The following is a 7,078-nucleotide window of genomic DNA, read 5'->3' as shown; positions in this document are numbered from 1 at the left end:
TTTTCATTTCTATTTTGTTAATGTTTACTAAATCTTTCTGATTTTCCTCTTTTGTTACTTTGATGCACAAGTGTATTATTTTTCTTTGAGGTTACCCAGTAATTTATTAATGTTTTCCCTGCTTAAAACAGTTTGTTTATCTTGAAATCTTCTTGACTTCCTAGCCATTTGAAAGTTCTGTATCTACACTATTCCCTCTTTTTGCTTTGTAGTTGACTTCATTATACATTGATCTCTCTGTTTCCCTATTTCTAGTCTTGTAGGTTTGCTTCACTTTAAATATTTCTATATCTGGATTTAGTTCTGGATGGTTATGTTATGAATGGTAATCTCAGATTGCTGTCTGCTGTTGTTGGTTCTTAGTTCAAAGAATGTCCTTTAGAATTTTTTTGAAAAGTTGGTCTGGTCATTACAAATTCCTTCAATTTCTATCAGGAAATGACTTTATTTTGCTGTTTTATTTGAAGTAAAGCTTTGCTGGGTATATGATTCTTGGTTGGTAGTCTTTCTTTCAGAGTTTTGTATATGTCATCCCATTGCCTTCTTGCTTGCACGGCTTCTGCTGAGAAATCAGAGTTTCATCTTATTGTTTTCCTTTGTAGGTAATTTTCATTTTTCCATAGCTGCTTTCAGGATTCTTTCCTTGTTTTAGATTTTGGAAAGTTTGATTATGATAACTCTTGGTAACTTTCTTTTGGGATCTATCCTGTTTGGAGTTCATTCAGCTTCTCGTATGCTTGCTTATCTTCTTGTCTTTCATAATGTTAGGGAAGGAAATTTTTGTCAAATAACTCTTGAACAATTTTCTCAAAAAAGGGCTTGTTGCTTCCTGTTCTGGAATTCTGATCATCTGTAAGTTGGTCCTCTTCATGGTGTCCTAAATACTCTTAGGTTTTCGTCAGGTTTTTTTCATTATTTTTTCTGATTGTTCTAGCATACTAGTATTGAGAGATTTATCTTCAAGTTCACTCATTCGTACTTCCATTGTTTTGCATCTACTCCTCTGCCCTTTCAGTGTGTTGTCCACTACTGAGATCTCACTATTTGCCTTGATTTTTAATGACAGGTTTTGTATTGTTTCAAAATTAGCATTCATTTTGTCCGTTTGTTCTGGCAGTGTTTTTCTGAATTCCTCTAAAGTTTTTATTGTGTTCTCCTTGTTTTCCTGGATCTTTCTTTTGATCTTTTGAAGGTACCTAATTATCATTCTTTTTCCATTAGATCTATTATGTAAGTTATTATCCTCCCTTAGAAACATCTTCTGTCTCTGCATCTTGGTCATTTTTTGAGCCATTTTCTCTTTCTTCGTGTGAACTAAAATTGTCTGTTGTCTCCAGGGCATTGTGAGGTTGTCATATTTGTAAAAACAAACAATGTGCTGCTGAACCCAGAGGAGAGAAATCTCTCTGGTTGGGGAGGGGGGTTCCTGCAATCAAGGAGCTCATGAGGTGGTTGTGGAAGCGATGCGACAGTGGAGTTCTTGGCCCTAGATGGAGTTACTATTGGCTTTGATGTTATCTATGTTCAAGGCACTCAATCCAGAAGTAGTTCTTGGGGGCCTTTGATAGAGTTAGTTTCAGTGTCTGTTAGGATCACAGGGAAGCTGGGGCAGGGTGGCTGGTTAAATGCTTTGGTGACTCTGTGGGTTTTGTAGTTCTAGAGCTGAGCCCACCTGAATCCAGGCCCCAAAGCAGTGCAGCCAGCCCCCACCTCAAACTGGTGTGGTTCCCAACCTCAGGACTCTGAACTCCTGGAGAGCAGGGTCTGCACTGGGGGTGGATGAGTGTGGGAGCTGGTCACACTTCTGGTCACCAGGGGAGTGTGGAGAAAGGAAGACATCACACCTTTTCTGTTGCCCATGCAAGTCTGCTCTGCTAGGCCTCCCTTCATTGCCAAGACTGCTCACAAGGTGGTGGAGCTGTGTCTGGCCTGCAGTTCACCAGTCTGTCTCCCTCTCTCACTGGCCCTACTCTGCCTCTCCTCCCAGCAATCATTCCATCCACCTCTCTAACCTTTCTTCTGAAGTTGAGGTTGCCAGAAGTTTCATCTGTGTCTATTTTATTTTGTGACTTGATGGCACTTAACAACGACAATAACATCTTTGTTATAGAGGGTCTGTGTAGTGCATCTACCTAGTCCCTCATCTTGCCCAAAGTCAGGATTCACTTTTACAAGTGAAATTCAAGTGAGTTTTCTAATTGCTAAGCAAGAATGATTGTAGACAATCTCAGTACCTTGAATGATTTTCAATAATAACTGGAGGTGATCATAATCTTAACTTCAAAACATTAGCTTCAGCTCAGCCTTTAGGTCTTGTTTTACAATAGGGCCAAGAAAGGATAACGATTCTTTTATTTTAAAGAATTCTTGAATATCCCAGAATTCTGTAGTGATGCTGAACATTTTCACCTGATAATCTGGCTGTGAAACAAAGCAAAGTTGCTATTTTATCCTTTGCTCCAACATATGAGCCCCTGGTAGTGATCGTGTGAGAATAAAGGCCCTTGATATATAATAACTCCAATACCAGGCTTCTGGCTACCAGGACTTTGCTGGTGTCCTTGTCCTTGTCTCTGGGACAAAGTGTCTAGTGAGCAGTTTGATTAATACTAAGGGGAAATGTGTGCCTCTGTTGCAAAGTAAACAGGAAAAGGAAATAGTAGCTGTCTTGGCTATGGTGTTACTTTTCTTTGGATCGAATTCCAAATAGAAATTTAGACTCTGAAACAGTGTAAGATTTGAACATTTAGACCCCTGACTGGAGGCTGCCCATATAATTTGAGGCAGAGGGCAAAAGAGAGGGACAATGGTCTGTAGACCTACAATCCATATTTGTCTTCAGTCTCCCAGCTGATACTGAAGAGTTTAGGGTTCTTCACTAATATTCAGGTCATCCTTGGAAAAAGGGTAACTACATATCTAACCTGTCTTGTTTATTTACTTGAAAATGCATTGTAGCTTGTAAAATTCTCTTAAAATAGAAAGTATTGTCATGCTGTCCTTAAACTACTTTTGACTGATAGCTTCTTAGTGTTCCATGCTGTGCTAAAAGTCATGAGGAATACAAAAGTTATACAAGATGTCCCATGGAAGAGCAGAAGGTTTTTGTGTTGTTTGCTTGTTTGTACCTATTCATGGCCCTTTTGCTGCTTACAATATTTGGTTAGAATGTACCTATAGGAAGGGAAAATGGGGTTGTACCTGGCTTCAGAGAAGATGGTTATGTGTGTGTGTGTGGCACTGTAGGATAAACACTGGATTACAAGATCGGTTTGAACTGTAATGTCAGTGGTTCAAATCCCTCAGTCGTTCCTTGGTAACCCTAAACAGGGCTGCTATGAGTTGGAAATGACTCGATGACATTATATATGTCGTTATTTTATTTTAGTTGTTGTTGTTAAGTCCAGTCGGTTCCAACCCACAGCAACCTTTTATAGGGTTTCCAAGGAGCAGCTGGTGAGCTTGAACCACCGACCTTGCAGTTCAAATGACTTTGCAGTCTGACGCAATAGCCCACAGTGCCACACCAGGACTCCCATTTTAGTTGTAGGTAACCTAAATATCAAATTCAAATGTAATTTAAAAGATGTCATTATGTCTCCTCTCAACTTTTTTCTTCCTCTGTTGTCTTGATCCTCTCCTACTACAGAAGACTTCTCCATGGACTCTTCTTTTCAGGAAAGCCAGAGAATATGGCTACAAGTAAATATAGTTTGTTTTGTTCTCAAAGACATGTCTTAGAGCAGTGGTTCTCAATTGGGGTCAATTTTGTCCCCTAGGGGGGAGGTATATTGACATATAGGGAATGCTGCTAAACATCTTAGAATGCATAGGACAACCCCTTTAACAGACCAAAGTGTGAAATAGGGTTGATGTTGAGAAACCTTATTTTAGAGGAAGAAAGCATTTTTTCCTGATATGTCTGGTAGAGATGCTTCAGAGAGGAAAAAGTTTTCGTCATGTGCCCAACCTTGAACCATTCAAAATGTCCAGAATAACAACATCTGTCCATACCATTAGCCAGGTATAAGGTCACATGATTAGAACCATCCATACCATGTAGAAGTATGAGGAATGTTATTCTTAATTGCTTGTAAGTGTATTTCAACTGTCAGCCATTTACCTTTCTCTTCTCCCGTGGACAGCTGGATTCAGTGTATGCCAACTACTCAACCCCTCCTGCAATTCTGTCAGTCAATGTGTCCTCCTGTCCTCTGATACCGTAGATGTATCACTGCCAGTGGTTTTGACTCCAACAGCTTCTGACAACATTTTTACAAGTGCTAGGTAACTTCTCCACCAGAGCAGGGGTTTGCAATACAATGTCATATAATAAACTCCTACATGTTGTTGTGGTTAGGTACCATCGAGTTGGTTCCAATTTATAGTCACAATACGCACAGCAGAATGAAACACCGCCCAGTCCTGTGCCAGCCTCACAGTTGTTAAGCTTGAGTCCATTGCTGCTGTCACTGTCAGTTCTACATGGTTACCTCATTTCATATTTAAAACACTCTTTGTTATTCAACAGTGCTGTTCATTAGTAGTTCATATAGGCATCATGCTTTGCAATTGTAAAAACACCTTGACATATGTTATTGCATTTGATGTTCATTGCTATGCCGGGAGGTAAGAAAGTGAACATCATTGTCCTCATTTTGACAAAGGAGAAGCCTCAAGGCGGCAACAGAACTGTCCAGAATCAGGCTTCCTTACCCATTATCCCCTATTCCTTTTTCTAAGGAACCACCCTGATTCCCACAATGCATTGTAAACCACAATGAAATATGGTTATACAGGCCTGCAAATGATGATACCTAGCCATGTGGATCAAGGTCCTGAATGTACTCCCTGCTGCCTCAGTGGGGCATTTAAGAATTGTCCTTATTTGGAGGCAGAAGCGGCAGCTGGATTCCTGCTTGCCTTTTCTTCAGCAGCACAGATGCATTTATAATCTCACTTAGTCGAAATGGGGGAGGTGAATGGATTTGCACAGTCCTAGTGACGAGCTAATTGCAATTGCTGAGTGCATGCTCTTATTTCTGTTGATGCACCGTGGGAGTGCAAGGACTGGAAAATGTTATGTCTGTGGGAGCGCCAGAGAAAGAGAGAGAGAGAGAAGCAAAGAGGAGACAACAAGTGGGCTAAAGTTAGAGGAGCGAGGTTTTGTTCTTAGTGGTGTTTTGTTGGCTTTACATTTCTAAAGACAGGTACAATTATTTGATTCCAGCCTCTTCCCATCACACTACTTACTGTTCATCTTTAACATTCATTTTGACCTCTAATTTTAACTTCCTTTTCCCTAAGCTCAAGCTACTGTTAAGGAGACAAACTAATTAATTTACTTTTATCTCTTTCATTTATCATTTTCAACTTCCCCAAAATAACAGGTGGTAAAATTGTAACGGGAGTCCCTGGGTGGCACAAATGGTTAATGCACTTGGTTACTAACCTTGAGACTGGAGGTTCAAGTGCCTCAGAAGAAAGACCTGGTGATCTATTTCAGCCATTGAAAACCCTATGGAGCACTACTACACTGAGAAAGATGAGGTTGTCATGAGTTGAAATCATGTCACGACTTAGTTGTTTAAATTGTGCCTATTTCCCACGGCAGCCCTATCACAAAATAAAATCACATGACTCATTCCACCATCAACAACCAATATACCAAGAAGTCTGGATGGCACATAGATATGATGGTGGTGGTGGTGGCTGTGTGCCGTGGAGTCGCTTCCGACCCATAGCGACCCTGTACAGGGTTTCTGAGGCTGTTAATCTTTACGGGAGCAGAACGCCTCATCTTTCTCACGCGGAACAGCTGGTAGTTTCGAACTGCTGACCTTGCGGTTCACAGCCCGGTTCGTAACCACTACATTACCAGAGTTCCTTAGATATGCTAGTTGCCCTGTTTAATCTAATTTTGTCTTGCCCAGTAAACTCCACAGCAGTAAGATTATGCTGTAGTAATTGCAGCCGGTTTTAGCACAGTGTCTGCCACATAGCAGGCTCTCAGTAAATATTTGTGGAATGAATGAGCCAGTATTCACAGTAGGCGCAACAACTATTTGATTATCCCCATCCACTTCATTCATGTTCAAAGTAGTTTGATGCCTTCTTGAGTTAGAAAACAATACTAAATATCTTAACTGTGAAAATTATGAAAAAATAGGAAACTATTGGAGCAAGAGTGATCAGCATATGGAAATGATCAAATGTGACTTACTATTTTTAACCTTGCATTATTTCTTTAAATTTTTTCCAGTGAGGATTATGTCTCCAGTCCTGTGATGAAAACTCTGGCAGATCCCATTATTTTCCTTCTTATTCTTAGGTAACTGTAGTTGAAATAGAAAAGAAGAAACAAACTGAAATAAAGATCTGTGTAAAATTTTTGTACTGAAAATCTCTGCATATTTATTTAAGAATAAGGCCAAAGTAATGTACTTTGAATCGGGCTGAGAACTACAAGGTCAGCAGTTTGAAACTACTAGCTGCTCCATGGGAGAAAGATGAGGCTTTCTGCTCCCATAAAGATTAACAGCCTCGGAAACTCTGTTCAGGATTGCTATGGGTCGGAACTGACTCGACGGCACTTAACAACAACAACAATTTGCTTTAGCTTAATAGTACATATATTGTAACATTACATTGCCTAAGAGGAAGATAGAGCCAGGTGGGTTGGAATAAACTCTGAATCGGCCAAATTCTCTCTTTCCCTATGGCAGAACAGCACATTTGATTTAGGATATAGTGGAAATCATGAGGCAAGAATCCAAGATAGGGTCTCATCCATGGTGTAGTTATACAAACCAGGTTTTCTGTGAGAAAAATTCAGAAATGGGCCAGTAGGGAAGAAAGAAAGCTGGAAGTCAGAGATGTGGACTTGGCCTTGAAATCATCTTCAGTTGTTGTTGTTGTTAGGTGCCATCGAGTTGGTATCGTCTCATAGAGACCTTATGCACAGCAGAATGAAACACTGACCGATCCTGGGCCAACCTCACTACTGTTGCCACACTTGAGTCCATCGATGCTGCCACTTGGCCAATCCATCTTGTTGGGGGTCTTCCTCTTTTTCTCT

At 40.3% G+C, this 7,078-nt stretch overlaps 1 pseudogene; it reads right to left on the bottom strand.

Annotated features, from left to right (window-relative positions):
- LOC102825441 overlaps positions 1-7,078 on the bottom strand; it is a 19,299-nt pseudogene that overhangs the window by 621 nt on the left and 11,600 nt on the right.

The sequence above is a fragment of the Chrysochloris asiatica genome, unplaced genomic scaffold, assembly GCF_000296735.1.
Source record: "Chrysochloris asiatica unplaced genomic scaffold, ChrAsi1.0 scaffold00234, whole genome shotgun sequence".
In the NCBI taxonomy this organism is placed as follows: domain Eukaryota; kingdom Metazoa; phylum Chordata; class Mammalia; order Afrosoricida; family Chrysochloridae; genus Chrysochloris; species Chrysochloris asiatica.
This window is presented reverse-complemented; position numbering and strand designations above follow the sequence as displayed.